The sequence below is a fragment of the Paramisgurnus dabryanus genome, chromosome 8, assembly GCF_030506205.2.
Source record: "Paramisgurnus dabryanus chromosome 8, PD_genome_1.1, whole genome shotgun sequence".
NCBI lineage: Eukaryota > Metazoa > Chordata > Actinopteri > Cypriniformes > Cobitidae > Paramisgurnus > Paramisgurnus dabryanus.
Window position 1 is genome coordinate 37,384,658 of NC_133344.1, and position 23,239 is coordinate 37,407,896.

A 23,239-nucleotide genomic window follows, 5' to 3' on the forward strand; every position below is an offset into this window, starting at 1 on the left:
CCGTAAAACAGCCAAATAACATGCCTTCTTCCTGGGATAATTGGGTACAAAACCCCTGTGTGATGGGGATATTGGTTAACACACTTCTACCGGTAGTAATTGTAATAGTGTTAATTTTGCTGTTTGATCTATGTAAAATTCAACATCTTACACACTTAATACAGAGAAGGATCAGAACTTCAGTTTCCATAAAAAGGGTAAGATTGGGCACACAGTACAAGATCAAATTTTTGAGCAGGATGAAAAAATTTTGAAGAGAGTGATGAAGAAAAAAATATATTAGTTTGACAAATGTAAGAAATGATAGTTATCCAAACAAAATATCAGTGGTTATCTTAAGAAATGTGTGGGTTTACAAAAGAGGAAGAATGAAATGTTTTGCATAAAGACTTAAGCTTTACCTATAAAAACGGAGACAACCTAGAAGGGTCTTGTAAAATTGTTGACATTTATCATCTTCACGTCATTCAGCTGTCAATTCACTATAACAAATTCCCAAATCAGAAAAAGTTGGGACACTGTAGAAATTGTGAGTAAAAAAGGAATGGAATAATTTACAAATCTTATAAACTTGTATTTTATTCACAATACACTACTTGCACGTAGACTTGTGATGTACTTCCGCTTTAAAGTACTAGCGCTCACAGAGTTCCGGTTGTCGGCCATCCAGATGTCGACCTTAGAAAACGGTGGCTTGTGAACATATGCTGAGACGATTTTTGTCCTACCAGGAATTCTAAGGTTTGCAGTAAACATTTCAGCAGTGATCAGATTATTAAACCGCAAACACCAGAGGCACGGAGTAAGTTAGTAACTGGTGCTGTGCCAGTGCTCTTTGCCTGGAATGATTACACAGTTAAAGCATTGCGGCCCGGTGTGTGGGATAGGAGAGAGAAGCCTGCCGAAGTGGTTTCCGCTGAACCTGTGCACATGGACTTAACGATGGATCATGATTACTGTAGCTTTCCTGAGCCCTCTTCATTAGACCTGGCATGTGCTAAAATAGAAGAACTCTCCAAAGAAGTGGAGGAGCTGCAAAAACAGCTACATGAGCTACACGTTCAGCTTGATTTCGGATTGGAGCGGTTTACCGGCTCAGATGAGGACATCAGATTTTACACAAGGAAATCTAAAGATATAGATGTGATTACATATACTCAGTTTTAGATGCATGTATGTGGGATTTTTATGTTGTTTTATCAATCTTGCTAATTGCTAAAAGTGTTAAAGTTACAAAGATGTCCAAATAAGGACTGTGGAAATTGATTTTGTTCCATTTTTATATTTATTTAATTGATCATTTTATTCTATAAACATTGTGTGTTTCATATATGCACTGAGCTATTATGTAAAAATGAGGTGTTTATGTTCGAGAGTGGAAGGTTACCAGCTTTTGTGTGTGTGCTGCAAGGAGGAATTTAGGAATTTAGGAATTTACGTCTGGAGATTGTTAAGATAAGAGAGAGGCCTGAGGGAGAAAAGCAAACAGGGAACTATGTCATTAATTAATGCTTCAATGTTCACAGGATAAAATATGCAATGTATTTCTTACTTAATCAGTATTAATCATTGAATAATTGATGTAATAAATATAAGATGTTGTCTTTGATAAATGTGTATTAACCAATGTAATGAAGGTTGCATACAGAATAACTTAATGGGGGCAGGGCAGCTCAACCTTGAAGAAACAGAATCTCCTGTATGTATGTATGTATGTATGTGTGTGTGTGTGTGTGTGTGTGTGTGTGTGTGTGTGTGTGTGTGTGTGTGTGTGTGTGTGTGTGTGTGTGTGTGTTTTCTTTCCTAACAGATGGTTTTTAATAATGATTAAAGTGTTTGCTTAGAAGTAGTATTGCAGTAAAAGATTTAATATGTGTTTATCTATCTAAAGAAGTTAATGTGTGCCATATTCATATAACCAATTTTACAAATAATGAAATGATGTCATGATATTGAAATATGTTTTACATAATAATCACTTTCATCTTACAGCTTATGTTTTTTATAAATGAATGTTTTATTAATGATTTGTTTCTAAGAAAGCATTATAACATGCTATTTAAAGTGGAGGAGTACTGGAGAAGAACTGCAGGGCTCCCAGGGATGAGAGGAGAACAGATTGTTTTTTCTTTGTCTATGTGTGTCCATCTTTGCCTACAGGCTAAAATTGGGTGTGGTGATGGAGTCAGATGGACGAGGGGAACGGCCTTTGTGGGTGGAGATTTTCTGAAGAAAGATCGACGTCACATATTTTATAAATAAGCATGTTACTTCCTGAGCTGGTTGTTCGCTACTTGAGAGGACCCAGCGCTGTTAAACTTTTTCAATCTGATCAATAAATATTTGAACTTAGATATTCGTATCTTGTGCCTTTCCTCTAAATTATGAACATGCAAATGGACGCCTTAAAGTCCAACATGTAACATGTAAACAATTAGTAAACGCTAATGTATTCAGTATAACCCAGGTAAAAAAGTAGTATACTTTAGTGTATTAGAAATATGATTGAAGTACATGAAGTATAAAACAAGTATGCTTCTACTTGTTGTACTTAATTTAAAGAGTATTTAATATGTACTTTTTAAAAGTATACTTCCAAAAAGATGTAATTAAGTTCAACTTAAGAGTCCAAAAAATAAGTATACTAATTTACCAGCAGTGTTGGGAACGTTACTTTAAAAAAGTAATTAGTTATAGTTACTAATTACTTCTCACAAATAGTAACTGAGTTAGTAACTGCGTTACATTATTATAAAAGTAATTAATTACCAGGAAAAGTAATTACTGCGTTACTTAAAAAAAATTAATATTTCAAATAACTTGAATGCCCCTTACAAAATTAAATATGTTAAATTAATAAAATGGATACTAAAGAGAAATCACTAATTTTGTGGCAGCATGTGACGATGTGAGGTGCTTTATTAGATCAGAATTACTTGCCACAGACGTGGAGAGACTTTTTCTTCATGGGCATAAGTTGCACATTACACAAACATTCTTGCCTTTCACCTAAACAATGGAAAAGTAGTGCTTTATACTTCGTGTCTGCGACCGCTACCTTTGAGCTTGTTGTACTTGCCATCGCCCTGTCGCCGGTGTTTTCGGAGTGATTGATGCGCGATGACCGGGCTGCATGTCAGTGCTTTGAGATGGGGCACAGCAGCAGCAGCACCGCTGCTCGTTGAGAAGAGAAAACGACGCGTATTTTCATGTCAGTCTACAAAAGTCTCCAACCACGCCAGAAAAGATAGCTAGATTTGTCCTATAAAGTCGCTAAAGTGATAGAAAGTTGCTAAATCTAGCGACAAAGTGACCAAGTTGCTCAGACTTTTTAACACTGCTGCTCGCTCCTCGAGCCGTTTCTCAAAACCAAGTACGCCGAACTCGGACTTGTGTCCTTCGAAGTTCGAACTTGCAAGTTCAGACTCGGAAGAACGAACTCCTGACGCGAAATGCATTCTGGGAAACTTCGCTGTCATAAGTACACACAAGTCTCCTCTGATGCATCCTCGATAAAATGGGCGGATCAAGAACACATCCGGGGATTTTATGTGAACTTGGGCTTGATGCGAACTTTGAATTGGAACAGTACTTGGGCCGCGGCTGATGACGTTTCACAAGTCCACAAGAACACAAGTACAGATAAGAACGCATATTGAGAAACGGTTTCGGACTTGGACTGCGCGTGTGGGCGGGCCTTTTTGTGAACTCTGCCTCTGGTTGGCTACCGATGGAAATTAAGCCAATCATCATTCGTTATGTTTCTCACAACACACACAAGAGAAAAACAGTGTTTGGCTGAGAGAGTGAGCATACGCGGCTGAAAATCACTACAGTAAGATCAATTTTAGTAACGCGCCGCATTTTAATGTCAGTAACGATAACGGCGTTATAACGGGGGAAACAGTAATTTATTTGATTACTCGTTACTGAAAAAAATAACGCAGTTACTAACGCCAATTACTTATAACGCCGTTATTCCCATCACTGTTTACCAGTAATTCAATTATCTTTTAAATGTACTTTTTGAAAGTGTACTTTGTTGAAAATCTATTTTAAATTGTATAGAAGTTTATTTTTTTAAGTGTATTCATTTTCACATACTTGAGACAATTCAATGTACTTATGGGAAGTATATTTTTTGGAAATTAATTGTTAATTTACTTTTTTAAAGTGTACTATGATCTCACATCATTAGAAGTGTGACTTCTGTACACTTTATACAGTACACTCTAAAATAAGTGTATTTTTAGTTGCATATCAGAGTACTTTCATAAAATACGTTAGAATAATAAAATGTATACACTGCATGAAAAGAGCTGTATCCGGACAAATACGGATGGGAAATCCCTGCTAAACTTTAGGTTTGCCAGGTAAATGAAGTAGAGTGCTTGGAAACGTAATACTCAGAAGTAAACTCGTGAAACATCCAGAAACCTTGTGTATATGGATGTATACAGGAACTGGTGGAAGTTTCCAGGAATCCTCACAGCTGGTTGTGAGGAGTGCTGGTTGTGAGGTGTGAAGGGTTAATGACAGATGTGCTGTCTCTGTTTTCAAAGCTGGGTGGGGGGTTAACTCTTCGAGGCAGCACATTACATTAAAACATTATATATCTACAAGTGTGTTTACTAAATACATATATTATTAGGCTAATGTAATTTAATTCATAAAGATTTTTTTATTTAAGAAAATCTGAGCATCACTCAAAATAACTGTCAACATGTTTTTCAACTAAACATGTTTTGTAAACGTTATACATTTTATAAAAATATTTTATATTTTTATTATTGATAAAGTATAAAGAACAAATCAGTGTGAAAACGCAGATTATAAAAAGTACATAAAGTGCCAGCAGAGGATCTTAAATTATGAAAAAAAAAACATTTGAAACATCCAATGCATCTTGGAATTCATAGTCCGTTTACATCTACAGCAGTAACAACGCCAGGGCAAAAGACTCCAATTCCCAGAATGCACCTGCACCCACCCACCCATTCATTTCCACCAATTAGGATCAACGGCATTATTTCAAACCGCTACTGACTCTGTCTTCGTTTTCATGCTAAACAGTACAAGGTAAGTTTGACTTTCATTCGCGCAGATCTGTTCCAAATTTTGTTCCTATTTTGTTCTTCACTGTGATTACTTTTTGTCTTTATGCGAGAAGTGTTTTAATTTAAAGCACACACAGGAAACATTAAAGAGTAACTAAACCCTAAACCAACTTTTTTTGGTTAATGATCTGTAAGATTGATGCTTTATTAGTGCTGTTCATTGATTTTAGTCAGTTTTTTGACATTTGGATATAAAGTGTTTCAATACTACAATATGTGGTGTAAAAACGTCTGAGTGCTGCCCTCTTCAGGTTGAACGGTGGCTACTGCAGTTTAATTTTCCTATTGGATGTTGGGTCCAAAAAATGACTCGTGACGTAAGCAGGTTCAAGCTCACCACGCCCTTGTTACGATCTCACCACACACTTGGTACGAGCTTAGTTCATCCCCTCTATCTCCGTTGGGATCTGCCCACTTTTCTTGCGTTTTTCAAATATTGCCAGTGGGTGGAGTCAGGCTCTGACCAGGGGTTTAGTTACGCTTTAAGAGTATACACTGTACACAGTAACTTAAACATGCGGTTTTTCAGTGAGCAAAGTTACATGCAAAATGCCTGATAAACGAATCAATACGATGTTTAAAACTTTAAAAATAAAACGGCAAGATTACTTGTGTTGGAGATGTTCAGCTAACTGTAGCAAATGGTTCTTTCTGCTATTTTAAACTATATAACAGACGATCTTCTGTTGTTTAAAAGCTCATTGCTTTAGTTCTGGTATATGCTGCTTATTTTGCAAACCTGTTTTACTAGCTTTATTATGTTTAGTAACCAAGCCAGCTTCACTTTAAGTTTAAGATAAACTAACGTTAGATGCTGTTGTAAAGAAGCTTGGAGTCAAAATATATTTTAAAGTTGTATGATTGCCTTCTATTTTAATATGATGTCTATCCATGTTTGTGTTTACAGAGGTCATGTACCATGTAGTCGACAGAGGTTTCTGTGTAAAATTATGTAAGTTTAATCATTTAATTTAATCTTGTTTTAATTCATGACCGTGTCATGCTGGCTACCAGTCAAATATCGCATTCAATTAAAAATACTATTAATCACCTATAAAACCTTAAATGGCCTAGTACCTTCGTATCTTAGAGAATTAATATCAGAATACAATCTATCACGTACATTTCGGTCGCAAAATTCTGGTCTCTTAATTATCCCTAGAATATCAAAAGTGTCTAAGCTCTGAAATGATTTGCCAACTGATGTCCGTGAATCAGACACAGTCAATCACTTTAAATCTAACCTTAAAGGGACACTTCACCCATTTGTATTAAGCTTTGTATCTTTAGAACCCCAGTCATGTTTTTAAATGGTCGTGCATCATTTCATCATTTTGCATCATTGAAAGAAGGAAGTCCAATATCTTTGTTGAGGGGGTGAGACTACAAACACCCCTTTTTTTTTCAGTCAAATAGGCACCAAATTCGAAATGTATGTTACATTTCGACTACAAATATGACACACTTTCAATAAAGATTAATGTTACTACAGGTGAAATGCTCCATTAAAGGGTTCATATTATAGGGCTAAAAAGCACATTATTGTGTGTATTTGGTGTAATACAATGTGTTCATGTGGTTTATGGTTAAAAAAATCATTATCTTCCACATACCATACATTTTTTAGCACCTCTAAGTCCCGCCCATCTGAAACAGGTCATTTGGTACAAAGCTCATCGTTGTGAGAAAGCGCGGTGTCAACGGGTGTGAACTGATTGGCCAGCTATCCAGTGCGTTCTAATTGGCCGAATACCTCAGTAACGTAATCGGAAATATGATGCTCCTTGCCAAGTTTTGGAAGATGAGCTCCCAAACCAATAGTGAAAGCCACGAGATACTATCGTATTTACTACTACCTTATCAACACGAGCCTGAATCGGACCCAGAAACTCCGGATGGCTAAGCTAATCGATCAACTTTACAGCGCGATGTAAGCCGAACGTAACAGATGGTAAGGTAAGGATACTAAAACATAAACCATGTTTGCATTTGTGAAAGTAGAAACAACAAACAAGCACTAATCTGCACTTCTCAAATCTCGCGTTTGGATCATCATTAGGAAATGCATTAAAACACAGGCGCGTCTCTGCTCAAAACTCGTCTTTAAATCGTCAGTGAGGAAATTTATTAAATATGAAAACATCAGCTACTTACAGGATGTCAGTGTAGTTGCAAAGTTACAATTGCTCCACTTTTTAGACGAAGCCTTTGTGTACATCCAGCGGTTGTACTCCGCGATGTTAAGAAAGTAATCCTCCTTAAAATGTGCAGCACACAATCGAACATTTGGGCTGTAGTTGTTCTGAAACAGTGTTGTAAATAAAACCTAACCACTGGTTTCTTAATGTTTACTCTGTTGGAATGCCAACCAAAGTAGTTTTGCAACGAAACACAGCGTCTGCTCGACATGGCGGAAAAAACAATACTACAGCGTGATTGAAAGTTACACCCTCTATCTTTGTGTATATATGAGGGCGGTGTTATGAAAATGTTCAAACCAGTATGACGTCAAACTGGATGGGCGTGTTAAACGAGGTGGGCGTGGATGAGGCTTCACGTTTAAAAAGAATATCTCTTTGGATTTGAAACTTTAATTTTTGCAACTTTACAGATCTTTTATGTGCACAGACATCATTTAACACTCTAAAAACAAAGGAAAACATGCAATCTGACAATTTGACCCCTTTAAAGGCTCTCTAAGCGAATCTGCGAGACGTTAGTTATTGTTGACGTTTTAACTGTTTTCAAACAGACGGAGCGTAGCTAACTCCTCCCCCTCCCTTCCGTGCTTTCATGAACGCGCCCAACCCCCACCCCCAAATCCTTTTTGTCGTTTATTGGCTGGAATACTTTGTTTTGTTTTGTGCTGCTAGGTTTGGCCACTATGTTGATATTGCCGTTTGTGAAGCCTGGGCTGTCTACAGAGATTGCGTTTTTTTACAGTTTGATCAGCGGACAGGTAGCAAGCAGATAGTGAGGAGATGTTTCCAGTATGTAACAAAAAATGTTTTATGGTCTAAAACGCGTCAATTCGCTTAGAGCGCCTTTAAAGGATAATTCTGGTATTTAACACTTTTAGTCTCATTTCTGGTTTGTTTTGGATGAACTACAGTAATGGACACAGTAATGACTTTTGACTCGTTTAGAAGCGTCTCTTGACTGCTTTAGAATGGAGGTCAAGGGCCATGCACAAACATGTCATTAAAACAACACTTAACATTCATTTTCAAAACTGTGCTACTCACCGAGTGGTTCGTGGTGTTCGTTGATGATTAAAAACAAGTAGTGTAGAGAAATACAGTTTCTGTCATGTTTTATTTGGCATTTTGTAAAATTCCATTGACTTCTCTTGGAAGACTCATTGCTCGCTGATATATCACTCCGCCGCCTGAAATGGAAAAGGGGTCTGTTTACATGTGGTTGTAGTTTTTTCGCTCGGTTTCTCAGTCAAGAGACGCTTCTAAACAAGTCAAAAAGTCAAGACACGACCCATTGTCAAAATATCAGTGTCCATCACTGTAGTTCATCCAAAACAAACCAGAATTATCCTTTAAAGACTTATTTCTTTAACAAAGCATTCACATAATTAGTAAATTATACTTATCTCTCAATAGTTAGCTTGTACGGAACAAAGCATTCACATAACTGGTCTGGGTAATTTACTAATGCCGCAATAGCTAGCCTGTCTAGAACTGAGCATATATTAAAACACAACACTGTGTGACACTTGCATTACATGTGAATGGCCCCTACGCTAATAGGATTTTGTTTCTCTATCCCTGTCTCGTCCTCAAACCCGTGGACATTGAGACACACAGACCCAGTTCCGGCTGCCGTGGAGGTTAACACAGCCCTGATCTACTGGCCGCCCTTCAACGTGATGCCCAGACGATGCCTGACCAACGACCACCGACGGAACCCGTTAAATCTACTTATCTGTTTACATCCCATTTATATATATATATATATATATATATATATATATATATATATATATATATATATATATATATATATATATATTCCTCCTATGACTTTTTGTTCCTCCCTGACAGGGGCGTAACTATCGATAAGCAGGGTAAGCGTTGCTTACGGGCCCGGACCAATCAGGGGCCCGCCCGACTGGAAGAATTTGATTGACAGTCGGTGGGCCCTATCACATATTCGTTGCTATCCGCTGTTCCCAGGCTTTCTCACGGGTTTTCAATAGGCACCCGGATGACGTCAAAGTTCTGCGAGAGTGATTTAAAAGCAAACTCCTCCGTATGGTTTCGCGAATCACTCTCGCGGTAGTTTGACGTAACCCAGCTATCAATTTTTGCGCATGAAGTCGAACAAGCCATCGCCCAATGAAATCACCGCTAGCGATAAAGCCCAACCAATCACAGCCCAGAGTTTCTGTGCACGTTTGAAATCGGCTGGTTTGTATCTTTTTGTTTCTTAGCACAAACAAGAAACGATAACGCTTTAAATACCCAAACACTACACCAGACACCTAAAGCAAAGCACAAAGTGCAGCAGTAAGTAAACACATGATTTTAAACGGTATGGATCGATCCTGCGTATGTAATGATTGAGCTGTGTTTTGTCTGAAGTTTAGAGCCGCTGTGTGCATCATGCCATCCAGAACTGAAGCCCGGAAAATGCCTCTACAAATTATAATGTGGTTATAATGTAACGTTATAGCCTATAATGTAAATGAGCTTTTTTAAGTATTTAGACCTAGGTGTATGTGTGTGTAGTCATAGCAATGAGTAACAAAATGTTATAGTGTGCTGTCACCAGCAGTGTTTTTTAATATGATATGGTGCGCTGTCACCGATGTTATGTTTTTGTTGTGGTGCGCGTAGGCTATTTCTGATTTTGTCAGTCATCTAATGTCTCTATGATCCTGTCCTGTCCCATTCATTGTAGCCTGCTTGTGGACATTGCGTCATCACGTGCTGTAGTAAAGGGCCCGTCTTGATAATCCTGCTTAGGGGCCCGGTGTTGGCTCGTTACGCTACTGCTCCCTGAGGTTTTTCTCCTAGAGGGTTTTTCAACCCCGGGGAGTCAACCAACATTGGCTTAACTTAGCACCCTCTTGTATACGAGACACTATTAATTTGCTCGCTTGTAAAGTTTATTCATAGCCGCTGTATTTTGCTACTTATATTGTCTGTCAATTTTTCTATGTTTCCCCTTCTTTTAATGTAAAGCTGCTTTGAAACAATTACAAATTGTGAAAAGCGCTATATAAATTGAATTGAAATGTCTCTTTCCTGTTTTACAGATGCAGTGAGGGAGCGATTCCCCAACATCGACGTGGCAGAGATTTGGGCCCTTCTACGGAGGAAGTGCAACAATGACAGCTACAAGGCCTCTAGTAGTTCAAATCAGAGCTAGATGTGCATATAGTACAAGTTGTTCGCAATTGTTCTCTTCCCGGCATTTCAAAGAAAGTCGACTGTTTTAGGTTCCCTATTTTGCCAATATCTGTATTTTTGTGTGTTACTTTTGTGTCAAGAATAAAGATCCTTTTTTGAAATGCAGTTTGTAATTTGTTTGTGTGAATTTGAACTGAATTGTAATATAATACACTTGTAGTGTAATAGCAACATTCATGCTTAAGTATAACAAAATGGGGATAAAAGTACAGATGAAATATACTTAAAATATAAAAAATACACTATAATAATATTGCACTGAAAGTACGTGTCTATGATGTTTAGGTTGTAATTGAACTTAACTTTAAAAACATTATTATTGTCATGGTGGGACACTTTAAAAGCACTAAAAATAGTTAGGAAGTGCATTTGTAGAGCACTTGAAATATTACAGAGGCATACTAAATTAACATAGTTTATAGTAATTATAAGTATGATAGCAGTATGCACAAAATGTACTTAAACACAACTATAATTTGTGCTGCAATGACTTTTTTAGTGTACTTCCATTAAAATGGCAATACAATGCAATTGTACTGTAAGTGTGCTTAATTACTCATAAATCTTGATTTTCAGGAGTGTATTTTAGTGCACTTGAAGTTTAAAAAAAGTTTTTCCATTTTAGTATACTATTTACACTTGAAGTGTAATCAAATAGGTGTTAAGTTGAAGTTAATACATAATTGAGTACACTGAACTATACTTGGATTTGACGAAAATAGTACAAAATATAGAAAATATACTTAGTACACTTTTTTAAAGTATATTTTTAATGAAAAAAAATTTCACCTGGGAAGTGAATCTGCTTACAGGTTTCCCAGCTACCGTCACCTGATGTCATTCTGGTGGCTAATCGAGCCATCCGTACACAAAATCATTTGCGTGTCCAGATCTAAATCGGCTGCTAGAAAGCATGAAGATATTACACGTGTACTGCCACCATCAGAGGTACGTTATATACTCACAATATGCACACAATAAGTGTGACTGTACATGTACAGAATAACCTGGACAAACTACCTCTATACACTGCCGGGATCAGCGTGTGTGTGGCTTTCAGCAGCTGATGTGAATTCTAACCTCCCTGAAGAGTTCACCGATTTCCCAGACACACAGGTCTTCATTGACTGCACTGAAATCAGATGTCAAACACCATCCTCACCACTACTACAAAGTGAAATGTACTCAAATTACAACTCTCACGGCACAATGAAAGGCCTCATTGGAATAGCTCCTCATGGACCAGTGACATTTGTCTCTCAGCTTTATGCTGGGTCAATCAGTGACAGGGAGATCTTTAAACAGTGTGGGATAACCAAAAGATTGTCAGAAGACATGGCAGTTATGGTTGATAAAGGCTTCCTGATTAGTGACTGTGTCCATTCAAAGTGTACTGTCCACCATTTCTCTCCAGGTTAAAGCAGATGCCAGCACATCAGCTGAAAGAAACACAGGCAATAGCGAGACTGCGTGTGCACGTGGAACGAGTCATCAGGAGGATCAAACAATACAAACTTTTTGATGGTGTCATCACACATTCCCACAGTGTTAACATTAATCAACTTTTTACAGTTGCATGTCTATTGTCAAATGATCAAAATAAGGCATTAGTAAAAAGACATGGATCTAATGAGATCTCTTAGATAACTTTATTTGAGTACTGGTATGCTATTTCACATGTATGACTTACTTTAACTGAGTGACACTCAAATCTGGCTCCTGAGATCCACTTTCCTGCAGAGTTAGCACTAACCCTAATCAAACACACCTGGGCATGCTAATTAATGTCTTCATGATCATTAGAAAATCACAGGCAGGTGTGTTTGATTAGGGTTAGTGCTAAACTCTGCAGGAAAGTGGATCTCACGAGCCTGTTTTGAGAATCACCGCTTTAACTGTTACATTGCCATTTTTAATATTACCTCTGAATATGTTTATTTAAAAAAAAAAATATGGCAAGCAAGATTAATGAAATTTTCTGAATAAAACTGACATTGTACAAATAAGAAAATGAATTTGAACATAAGAAACCGATATTGTACAAATAATAAACACATGTATTAAAATATGTCTGAGTGCTATTTTACAGAGTTATGTAATTTCTCTGACGACTTTAAAATATCAGTTACTTTTTCATTGACAAATATTTAGGAATGTATGTGTAAAAGTAAAAATAATCCACCTTCTCTCTTATAACTTTGTGCACTGAAGTGTCACATACGTTGGACAAAATAATCATCCTGGGCCCACACCATGAAATCACACCACTGCATTCCTGAGACAAGTAGCTGTCCCTGCATTTGGTAATAGTATGCATGGCTCTTTTTTAGGGTGAGAAACCCATTGTCCATTAGCAAATATTTGCAGTCAAAAATGTTTTTGACATTGGGGCATTTACCGGTAATTTCAACAAGTCCAAATTGAGGACACAAAGTGGGATCAAAAATTACACCATCAGGGATGCACCAAGCCAAGGAGCATCGGGATGGCGGTTAAATCACAGGGTGAGTAGTTAACATTTTCCAATTTGCTGTATTCCACTGTTACCTCAGACTCTATTTCAGCACCTCTTCTCATCTTGGCCGTCTGTCGGGTTCTTCTGATGATTCCCTGCGAGGGACTTTGCAGAGCTTAGACCTCTGACGTGACATTTCTCTCGAAACCTGGAAGCTGTTACTCTTGATCTGCGAAGCTGATGCCAGTCAGGACAAGAGCTTTGCTCACGTGTTGCCTTTTCAATTTTCTGAGCCAGATCTAACTGTGTGTTTAGACTTTGAAGATGTAAGAGCTCCTCCTCAGTGCAAACAAACGTGCAGTCAGATGGAGCAAGGTAATGTCCTTCAAGAAGCAAATGTGGAGTTGATGGGGCATCATGTAGTGTGATGTACCACGATGTTAAAACAGGCTCCTGGTTGGACAACACGCTTCCTTCCTGGACCAACCCAAATGCACTCTCTACAAGTGGCTTGTCAGGTGACATGTTCATGGGGTAACCAATGGCTGGTCCTCAAGGTTGTATTCTGCATATGCCTCCTCAACTCTAAACATGCATGGATCAGGAAAAAGGCCGAACATCCCTCTGGAGAGTCCACTTCTGTAGGGAAATGTTTAGCTTGAAAATTGTTGTTGCTAACTTTACATTTGTTATAGTTCTAATTACTGTTTCTACTTTTTATACTCTGTATTTTTTAAGCATTTAATTACAAGTAAGCATCCTTGTACAAAAAATAATTGGTTGCTGAACTTACCTCACTCCACCTTGTGCAGTACGATTTGCTACAGGTTTTGTGATGACCATGGCATTGATGGGGCCTGGTTTCACACCCTGACAGACAAATGTAGGTATTAGAGAGAATAAAAAGCTGAAACTAAAAACATAGAATGCACTTAAAAAAACAGGTTCTACATAAAATATCCTACATAATGTTAAGCATACTCTGTGAAAATATAACCTTGAAATCTTTAATATGAACTGAATAAGATAATGTCAAAGAAATCATGGTGAATTAAATGGATGAAATTTAACTTTGATGCTCCTGATCTCAGAATTTCATTGAGACTTTAGTCTAAATTTCATAATGATTATACAGTGTTATAAATAAGGCTCGGATTTTAAATAACCATTGTTCGTGGTTTATGCCAGGATTGTTCCCTTTCATTGCAGCTTAGCACAGGGGGTACAACATATAAATTAAGCTGGGAATAATGAGCACTTTGAAAGAGTAAGGCAGCCATGTGATTGCACAAAGCAGTGCCTGCCACACATGAACACTTGTGTGAGCACCACAGGTGAAGCATCCCTGAGTTCAACCTATAAAAACATATATAATTATTAACTTGTATTTATTACCAATTAAGTCCAAGTTAGTAGCATTTTAACTTTAGTAGAACAGTAACGAGGTGGCTTTGCAGGAGCAGATTACTCTTTGGCTACTATACTCTGGGTTTATGTAATACTTAATGTTGGAACCATGCATAATATACAGACAATATTATGATTCTGCAAAACCTCCTTGTTATTTAATACTTAAAGAACATGAACACATGAACATTTTAACACACTTGAACACCTGAACTGGGTTTGGAAAACAGTGAACCCTATGTCTCTAGCATAGTATTAAATTGTGTGGTGCCTCATTCTTCCTCATTGACCTGTAACACAAAGCTCTAACGCTGACTTCCCCTGTCAGCCTGTCTTTATTTGATACTGATAACAATAACAAACACACACCATGAAAACAACAAAAACATTTGTTTGTTAATAGTTAGCTAACAGTTAGCATTGACAACTAATTAACATTCAAAGTTGCTTACCTTCGTAATCGTGTATATAAGAGGCTGCGTATAATTTAAACCCTTTCTCCAGCTTGCTGGATGGAGCTGTGGTGGATTTTTTGCAAATGCGATGCACATCGGTAACGTTAATCTTAGGGAGATCCTGGAGACAGCTGGTGTAGAACATAGCCATTGCTAAACCGGAACTGACTGAGCCTTACTGAGAAGAATTCGGAAGTAGTAGTGAAAGTAGCGCATAGAACAGGGATTCCCAAAGTGTGGTGCGCGCACCCCCAGGGGTACGCGAGCTGCCACCAGGGGGTGCGCGAGAGGAAAAATTTAATGGCGGTCTGTTTCTTTAAGTGGGATTTTTCCATACAATAAATAAATAAAAAAATGAAAAGTAAACATTTCCTTTGTAATCGTTTTTATTTTAAATAAAAAACTATACTTAATTAGTTTTTGATAGAAACGTAGAAGACAGCTGCTGTCTTTTTCTACGCACTGCTCTTCTGTTATGCACTGCAGCCGCTATATGCGTGCCAACTCGTTTCATTCATTCCATATATATTATAAATATGCTCAACTGGCTGAAATCAGGGAAACTGTCAAGTGTGGGACGTCTTATGATAAAGTTGTTAGTCACAAAGGAGGAGAGGGATCAAGAGAGAGAGACTTTTTATGGCACAAATAGAAACAATGAAATGTGACGAGACATGGGCACGTCTAATGCACAGGATACGCGAGCAATGTGTTTTCATGCATGGTAAAGAGACCGCCAATGAATTATATAATAAAACACATACATACTTAAAAAGACACTGTAGGGAACTAATTAAAGGCTTTCATTTAATTTAGTTTGAAACTTAAGCAGTTATAATGAATCTGCAAACTATTATACACCTTTTGTGCGAACAGTAAAGGCTTTCGTGAATGATGGGTCTGCACGTTACGCACTCATCTAGAAGGAGAGCGCACTGGTAAACATGAGGAAATTCATATATCATCTATTAGCTGACGGCAGTAAGTGTACGTTTTTTACCATAGTAAACTCGAATGGCATCTAAATATCACAGTGGTTAAACGCATACACAGGGGCGCGCATTAATCTACGCTGAGCGTAGCTGCGTCTGGTCGTAGTTTCAGATGATGAAACACGCGTAAATATTTTCACAATGTAAGACGTAGCTAAGCTCGAGGTAGGACTTACACCCAACTTCTTAACGTCCAGCTGTTGCAACCGGCCCCTGGTTATTTGGCATGATTAAACATGAGTCTTTAAAAACAAATCTTTTTTTGAAGTGGGGATTCGGGGTGCGCCAACCCGGTTGGGACATAAGGGGGTGCGCAGGAAAAAAAGTTTGGGAACCCCTGGCATAGAATATAGATAACACATCAAATATTGAAAGTGCCACATTTTCCCAGATAGCAAAAAATATCCGCAGGACTTCTTTTTGCCGCCAGCCCTAAACTGTCGGCTATAGGTGCGTCCCACATCTCTCCTCTTTCGCTGCATTTTTCTTTCGTTCTGTTACTTGAACTTGGGGCTCGAGCCTGACCAGGATTCGAGCTGACTTAGAGAACAGCAAGCCAAGTTTGTTTACCGTTAATTATTAAGACTAAATGGGCAGGCAAACTGAAACAATGAAAGTAAAAAAACTATCCGGCAAAATATGGTTGTACATGTCTATAGAAAATATACTATAAATAAAGCAATTATTAATTTTCCCAATGCATGGTTGTTTGATCTGTCTTCCGTTTAAAATGTTATACATTTTGCAAAGGAGGATTTTCAGCACAGCAACTCAGCACCCCCCCCCCCCCCCCAAACCTCAACCCCCGGTCCGCGAACTTTTTTTAAAGCTGAAACCGGTCCGCGGTGTAAAAAAGGTTGGGGACCCCTGCTAAAGGTTGGGGACCCCTGCTATAGACAACTGCTTTTGTCGCCTTGAAATAGGAAGTGTACTACACCTCCTGACCAAAAGGAACATTATTTTGTTAAAGCTGACACATTCGGCTTCTGGAAACAAAACGCAACTGTTGTGTTACAGAGTAACTGTTGTGTTACGGAGTAGTGCCCCTACAAAAATCTGTTTTCGTTTTTATACTGATAACATGGATGATGAGGGAGAGCAATGCATCAATTGACAAATCAGGCACAGCTTCATCTGGTAAGAGGAAATGCAGTGATATATAGACAAACTTAACTGTTTGCAGTACAGACAAAACAAAGGTGGTGTGCAATCTGTGCAAAACAACCTTTAGCAGGGGGAAAGATATCAAGCATCTGAGTACATCTGTAATGCACAATCATATGCATTTTAAACACTCTATCACAAGATCCCCAGCTCTGAAGCCTTCTCAAAGCACAGATCCATGTACTAGTGCACCCTCATCTCCAATCATGGCAGCATTTAAAGAGTAACTAAACCCCTGGTCAGAGCCTGACTCCACCCACTGCAATATTTGAAAAATGCAAAAAAAGTGGGCAGATCCCAACGGAGATAGAGGGGACGAACTAAGTGTGTGGTGAGATCGTAACAAGGGCGTGGTGAGCTAGAACCAGCTTACGTCACAAGTTATTTCTTGGACCCAACATCCAATAGGAAAATTCAACTGCAGTAGCCACCGTTCAACCTGAAGAGGGCAGCACTCAGACGTTTTTACACCATATATTGTAGTATTGAAACACTTTATATCCAAATGTCAAAAAACTTACTAAAATCAATGAATAGCACTAATAAAGCATCATTCTTACAGATCATTAACTAAAAAAAGTTGGTTTAGGGTTTAGTTGCTCTTTAATGCCAATTACATTGCTGAAATGATTTGCACCGATTTATTGCCATAGTCCACTGTTGAAAAGGCTGGCTTTTATAATCTCCTCAATGTTGTTGCACCCCACTACAAAATACCTTCTCGGGCTCACTTTTCTCGTAAAGCCATCCCAGAACTTAATGCAAATGTCCACAATAAGGTGAAAGAGGCGCTTGAAAGGATGGCCGGAAAATTTGTCCACTGCACAACTGACATCTGGATATAAATTCTCTACAAATGCGTATTTGTCCTTAACAGGGCATTGGGCCACGCAGTCAGGAGAGCCAGAAGTGACATATAAACGGGTAACAGCACTTCTAAAATTGGATGTGATAAATGAGGACCACAGTGCTGCAAACATTCAGGAACATATTGAAAAGATAGTGCATACTTGGCAGACAGGGGTAAAGAAGCCATTCTCAGTGGGCAATTTTGTGACTGATAATGCTGCAAATATGGTCAAAGCCATGACTAGTAATGGCCACATCCGTTGCATGGCTCATTGCTTACATTTAGTGGTTAGTGTTGCCTTGAAGGTTTGCCTGGACTTAGGCCGTGTAATCTATGCATGTCGAAAAATGGTTGGATTTTTCCACCGATCCAACAAAGCTACAACAAGGCTTCATGAAATCCAAGAACAGCTTGGTCTACCACAGCATACCATGATACAAGATGTGTCCACTTGATGAAATTTCATCATGTATATGCTTGAAAGGGTTCTAGAGCAGAAAAGTGCCCTCATATCCATTGGAACTGAAATGGACCTTGGAGGGTCAATATCTCATCATCAGATCATCTCTGGGCATCTCTGTCTTGTGTCATCCCATGTATTCAAGCATTCAAATCAACTCTGGGGAATCTGGAGGCTGATGCAGCTTTAAAAGGCTACCAGATGCAAAAAAGCTAGTTTTAGCACTGAAAACACAACTACATTCACGTTTTGAGCCAGTATTTCAGAACCCCACTGGCCCATACTTCAAAGCAATGCTTTTAGACCCCAGATTCAAAGGAATGCCCAAATCTTTGCTCAGTGATGCAGAATTTAGCAGGCTGAAGGAAAGTGTTACCAGTGAAATTCAGTATGAGATGACAGAAGGACAACCTGCTGCTTTAGCTGTAACTGATCCCACCATGAATGAGCCATCTCATTCTGATAGTCTGTTTTGGGGTGCAATGTTAACCATGGCCCAGGAGAGCAACAATCCAACTAACAATGCCACATTTCAGATGACTGCCAGTGCTTCCATAGAATGCTACCTAAGTGAGAGCTGCTCTGTGTCACTAACATCAGATCCAGTAGCAACGTACTGGTCAAAACAGGCAGCTAGCAATCCTGCATTGGCACATGTTGCCTTGAAATACTTGAACTGCCCTCCAACAAGTGTCTCATCTGAACGGCTTTCAACAGAGCAGAAGACATTGTTTCTTCACATTGGTCAAGACTTCTTCCATGTCATTTGATTCAGCTTGCATTTATTAAGATAAACAAGAATGTCTAATGCAATGTGTCTGTCTAAAAAAAGGACTGAGTGACCGTTGTTTATATTCAGTTGACAATTTGTTCAGATTTACATTTAAGCAGTGTAATATTTGTTTTGGCAAATCTACTACACACATTCTTTTATTTATTTTCAGCTTCTTTTTTATTAGTGCAGTGCTTTTATTTAAGGTTGTGAATGTTTGTCTTTGTTTTACTGGAAAACAAGATGAAAAAAGTTTATCTTTTTGATCAGAATTTTTGATCAGTATTTTGTATTACTGTTTTCAACATCATTTTTAATAAATATTTACAAAGTTTCAATTATATTAAAAAGAAAAATGAAATTTTTCATGTAATTTGACAAACTTCCGGTTTAGGCCACATCTACTTCCGGTTTTATCTGAATACAAATACAAATAATTTTGAGATTGTTACAGAAACCAGGGATGTGATTTTCCGGATTAATCCGGAATTCCGGATTTTCCGAACTGAAAATGTGACCTACGTGAATCATGCAAATACGAAAAAAATAGGGGGGAGGGGGTATCTCACAGCCGTCACCATGGTAACCTGGGACGGAACCACAATCGCCGTCCCCGCGCAACAGGGCCACACCGGGCGGCACGTCAGATGACAAAGAGATGCATTTTCTTTCCTTTCCAAGTATCATAAAGGACGTGTTTCCGACCATTCGCAAATGGCGGATGGCTAAGTATGATTGTATTGGTCAGATCAGTCATGCTGCCTGCGAGGGGTCCTGCAGTGTACCTCAGTCGCCCTCACGCTACATTTCATGAAAATAACATTTCCAGATCGGATGATCTGGGTATGTATTATTGCTTGTGTCTATCGAAAAAGGAATCACGATCTCGATTCATATCCTGTAATAAGATGCTGTATTTACGTGTTCACGTATTTACATTAAAACAATTATCCAGATGTTATGTTGTCAAACTTGCTTACACTCACACAGTGTAAAACCAAACCCTATTCATTCACCAATCAGACCCGATCGTTTCTCTCCTCTCTTCTCCTCATTTGCGACGTTTGGCTGTCACTCGCGTGACGCGAAACAAAGCAGCAAACATATACACGTCCGTTTACTTGGTGGATTTGGAGTGGCAATTTTCAAAGAAATGAGAGGAAAAACAAGCGCCATTGCAGAAAATCCTGGTGGCGACTGAGAGAGGGACGATGCAACAATATTGGTTCTGAAAAAAGGCAAGGAAATAAGTTACATCTGAACGTTTCTCAATCGGAAGGCTGCAGCCTCCAGAGGTCTCATAGGCTGCATACGTCATCGAGCCTGGTTTAACCTAACTGAGCATTACATTCGGAAGTCATAAACATATTACAACAATTTACGATTAACTAAGAATAATAGTAAACTTTATAATCAGAGCCGGCGCCAGACCATAACTAACAGGGGGGCATTTGGCTTCCAACGGGGGGGCACGCAATAGCAACAATAACTTGCAAAAAACAAGACATTAAACAACAAATACAGCAAGTACACACTCATACAACTGGTACAGACTGTCAGCTCATTTCCTGTATAAAGTGCAAAGACCACAAACTATGCGCAAAACTATTGAACTTCGACCGCGACGTGAGCGCAAGCTGAGCTCTACTGCGCTCGCGCTTTGCTCTACGCAACAAAAAACCACCCTTGCGCGGCGCAAGCCATTGAAATGAATGGGTTTCATAGCGCAGCGCGCACCGCTTCCTACCTTTAAAAAAGCTGCTTTACCACAATCACGTCGTAATGCTGTTAACGGTCTATAGCCACACTTCACATTTAAGCGTACGTAATTTAAAACAACGCTAACTTACCTTTAAAATAGCTGAAGACGGCGTGTACGAACATAAACTTCCTTAAAACAGTGTCCTGTAGATTTGTAAATTCCACCTCGACCTCTAATCTCTGAGTTTGAGCCAGTCTGTGTTTGCATGAATATGAAGCAGGCGGTGCTGATTCGTTCTAAATGTTCTAATATCCATATTTTACACGATCCATAAAATGCCGCGAAAAAACACGTTGCTAGTATCAAGTCACAAATATGCTAAAGACGTAAGACGGGTGAGACGCGGCCAGGGGCGCCGTTAGGGGGGGTTCAGAGTATGCCAGGCATATGGGCCCATAAGTACGCTAGAGGGCCCCACCGTCATCACTTTTCGTTTTTTTTTTTTTATTGTACACGTAAATAATAACACTGTAGTAAAATGTAAAGTAAATTAATATAAAACTTATGGGAATGACGTTGTGTTAAGTAAAAGTGAGACACTTTTAAAAAAACAGCGTGCAAGCATGACGATGCAATTACATATTTGGCGGTTCTGGTGGTTTTTAATTTGATTGTGCGGGTATGGATATGGGTGAGTAGGCAACATTTTGGTTTGGGATCAGTTTGGTGGGTTTGCTATGCAAAGTTACCAGAAATAGTCGACAGCCCTACAGTTTGACATTTCAAGGTAAGATCTCACATGCCACTAAAAAGCGTTCATGCTGATCCCAAACTGTATGTTTCATGAAAAATAAAAAATATTTGTGTTAATACAATATTAGCATAGCGACTGCTGATAACTATTGCATTTTAAAGACGGACAATAACTTAATAGGCGTAGTTAAAAATAGTATTTTCTAAATAAACATGAAATAGGAGAATTGTCTAAGCCATAATTGAGTTAAATTTTAAATGACTAAAAGCTGGTTTTAATGTGACAGCGAATCATTTTCAAAGTGAAAGTGATTCATTTTTATTCAGGTTTGCAACGGAGGTTTTGTCCAAAATAGTAAGTGCAGCTATTATAAACGCTATATCAGATTGTTTTTAACATGTATCCTAATAAAGAATGTCTGTTTTATATTTATGTTTGAGTTTTGTTGTGTTTAAATATTGTTGTAATGTTGTTAATGTTTTGTTTTAATTTAATTCCATTATTAAGACTCTAATATTAAACGCCATTGGGTGTTGCAATGGTTTGAAGGCATAATATGACGATACAAAGGGGGTTGTAACACATCATTTTAAGTTTAAATTAACTTTTGTTTGCTTCAAATATTTGCTTCAAATGAATTTCAATTTTAATCAATGTTTTGTTGATAAGTGTTGTGAATATTAAAGAAAAAGAACATTAAAAAGAACACCGTGCATCTCATTACGTAACAAATATAAACTACTGCAATATACTACGAAATGCCAAAACATGCAGTATTATCTTTAATCGCTTTTCAAAAAACAGCCTTCAGTGCACAGAAATTAAATTTTCATGCCCATCAGCAGCACATTTGATTGCGGCATGCTTTTGACTTTTAAAAATCAACGTCATATTTAAAACTTTAGACGATTGTGCTTTTTGCAATTTCTGTGTCACAGGCAAATGGCGTGCGCGTGCGAAGCGCATACTCTTAAATATCAAGGTAATATTAATTTTAATTTTGCCGGCCACGCTTTTTTGTCATGAGCAGAGGACGGAATACCACACATACATACAGAGAACAGCAACATAAAGAGAATTTAAGTTATTTTGTGTTTTTCTGACGAATACAGTCAGTTCGTAAGACAATTTTAAATGGACTATATAAGATCATCAATATGAACTCTGAAGAATGAACTAGCCTATTATAGGCTAAACATAATTGTACACATTTAGCTTCTAAAACTAGCTTCCATAGATTTCCATAAATTCAGAAATGCCTCTCCATTCATTATTCTTCTTTTAGTGACCTATTTAAAATCAATTGAATGTTTTCTGCCTTTCCAGATTAAAATGGTATTCGTTTTTCGAATAAATCTTTTTTTTTTGCTTCATTCATTTATTTTTAGTTGCAAATGCGACCTGTAAAACTAAATAAACGCACTCAACTGAGTAATTTTATATAGCTACACATTATGGTATAAAAATCAAACATTCATCTAAAGGAAGGGGCCCAAAATTCTGTCTTGCATACCCCCATTGAAACTGTTCATTGCGCCCCTGGACGCGGCAATACATCCAATCAGAGAAACTGATCTATTTTAATTAAAGAAAACATATATCAACTATATTTTCCTCATTTGATTACATTACAAGTCACGAAACATTCAATGTTTAATTTATTTTAATTATTCTTGATATATATT

At 38.0% G+C, this 23,239-nt stretch overlaps 1 long non-coding RNA gene across 1 annotated transcript; it reads right to left on the reverse strand.

The window, feature by feature from the left end:
• Positions 1–12,489: 12,489 nt before the first annotated feature.
• Positions 12,490–15,050, reverse strand: LOC135770531 (uncharacterized). Its single transcript, XR_010542675.2, has 3 exons — positions 14,858–15,050; positions 13,792–13,868; positions 12,490–13,637 (listed from the first exon to the last, which is right to left on the reverse strand). It is a non-coding gene; the product is annotated as an uncharacterized lncRNA (long non-coding RNA).
• Between the last annotated feature and the right edge of the window lie 8,189 nt (positions 15,051–23,239).